The sequence below is a fragment of the Myotis lucifugus genome, unplaced genomic scaffold (genome assembly GCF_000147115.1).
Source record: "Myotis lucifugus unplaced genomic scaffold, Myoluc2.0 scaffold_388, whole genome shotgun sequence".
Lineage (NCBI taxonomy): Eukaryota > Metazoa > Chordata > Mammalia > Chiroptera > Vespertilionidae > Myotis > Myotis lucifugus.
The window spans coordinates 79,916-82,471 of NW_005871436.1; positions in this window are offsets into that span (position 1 = coordinate 79,916).

Below are 2,556 nucleotides of genomic sequence, written 5' to 3' on the forward strand. Positions count from 1 at the left end.
TGAAAGCTCTTCCTTCAACACCATTCCTTGCTTCTTTATCCTCACTTCGGTGTAGTTTGTTCTGATGTTTTGGCTCATGGGCAGGGGTGATGGCAGTGAGGTATCCTCGTGGCTCTTTGCTTAAGGGACCAAAGCCAGAAATTATGCAGGTTAAGAATCAGAGACTGAATGATTATAAGATGTATGAAGAATATATTAAAAAAATGGATCCTGGCTGGCGTGCCTCAGTGGTTGAGTGTTGATCCATGCATCAAGAGGTGGCAGCCATTCCCCAGTCGGGGGCATGCAGGAGACAGCTGATTGATGTTTTTCTCATCAGTGTTTTATCTCTCTCTCCCTCTCTCTAAAATCAATAAAAACATTTAAAAATCAAATCAAATCAGTGAACACAGCATGAAGTGGACACAGTAAAAGGCTGAGGAGATTTGATTTCTCCTTTTATGACTCAAGGTGAGATTTTGGAGAAGTCACATGACCTCTCATGTATACATCTTCTTTGATGTAAAATGGACATCATATAATCTACCTACCTTTCTCTAAGAAGTGCTTCCATTAAATGACTAGAGAAGAAAATATTGTAAAGCAAAGATTTTAACAATGGTTTACATATAATTCAAAATAAAAACTCTGTTGTTGAAAGGCTTCTTTTCTTAGAGAAGAAAACTCAAATCACCTAATTTCTTTTTTAGCCATTTCACTTTGGTCTTATCATCTCTTTAAAAATGAATATGAGCCCTAGCCAGTTTGGCTCAATGGATAGAACATCAGCCTGTGGACTGAAGGGTCCCAGGTTTGATTCTGGTCAAGGACACATGCCTGGGGTTGCAGGCTTAATCCCCAGTAGGTGTCATGCAGGAGGCAGCCGGTCAATAATTCTCTCATCATTGATGTTTCTATCTCTCCCTCTCCCTTCCTCTTTAAAATCAATAAAAACATATTCTTTTAAAAAATGAATATGACAGTAAAATTTAAAGCAAACATGAAAAGAAAAGCTTAATGAAATCATGATAAATGTGAACAAAGCTAAGAACATAAAAAATTAATAAAACTACCCCAGCTGGTTTGGCTCAGTTGATAAAACGTTGGCCTGAGGACTGAGGGTCCCAGGTTCCATTCCAGTCAAGGGCACATGCCTGGGTTGCAGGCTCGATCCCTAGTAGGGGGTGGGCAGGAGGCAGCTGATCAATGATTCTCTCTCATCATTGATGTTTTTATTTCTCTCTCCCTCTCCCTTCCTCTCTGAAATCAATAAAAAATATATTTAAAAAATTAATAAAACAGATTCCTGCCCTAGCTGGTTTGGCTTAGTGGAGAGAGTGTTGGCCTACAGACTGAAGGGTCCCGGGTTCGATATGGTCAAGGGCACATGCCTGGGTTGAGGGCTCCATCCCCAGTGTGGGGCGTGCAGGAGGCAGCTGATCAATGATTCTCCCATCATTGATGTTTCTTTCTCTCTATCCTTCTCTCTTCCTCTCTGAAATCAATAAAAATATATTAAAAAAATAGATTCCTTTCAAATTTGGCCTTGTAAAGCCTATGTTAATTGTAAAACTGTTAAGCATATTTCTATCTGACCCTTCCCTTACATTTTTACTGATTTCACTGTTAACTTGTCTTATCTTTCTGGTCAGCTCTCAGAAACCAGAAGTCAAGGGACCATATCCAATTCTCCTTTGTAATGCCTCAATGCCTATAACAATGAATGTACCTGGTATTATTCTGTAAACACTGATGTTACTTGTTGCCTGGTAATGGAAGAGGTTAAAGTGCTAAATGTAAACATGACAGTGAAAATTTTGCCATCCAGATAGATATTTTATATGGGCCTAATGATTCAAGAGAACCACGAAACTAATTAAAAGCATCTTGGGCAAATATCTCATGATATTTATGAAGTCAATTACATAATATCACATGATATTCATGAGGTCAAATACATAATAAGGAGATAGGAAACTGAACAACAGACATAAGAATTTACACACGTAAATGAGTACTGATCATTAAAGTAGGGAGACTGCTTTTTCCAATGACAGCACCACACCACTGCTCAAAATGGTATGGAAATTCCTGTATTGGGAATTCTGTGGAAAGTCTGATTGTCACCTTTCTTTTCTCTTTGAAAAATATATTTTTATTGATTTCAGAGAGGAAGGGAGAGGGAGAGAGAGATAGAAACATCAGTGATGAGAGAGAATCATTGATTGGCTGCCTCCTGCACTGAGGATCGAGCCTGCAACCCAGGCATGTGCCCTGACCAGGAATCAAACCATGACCTCCTGGTTCATAGGTTGAAGCTCAACCACTGAGCCATGTTGGCCAGGCCCAACTGTTATCTTTCAGGAGAATCAACCTCATTACTTACAGTCACACAATGTGGTTAATGGTGTCTCTTTTTTCTCTCTTGGGAGCTACTGAATTATCAGCACATAGGATGTTTTGTGACTCCAGTACTGAGCCAATTACTGGATAATTGGAGTTAGAGATGGGCCTCCCTAAGAAGGAAAATGAACATCCATTGAACGGAGACTGACATTGTTCTGGATGCTTTCAGTG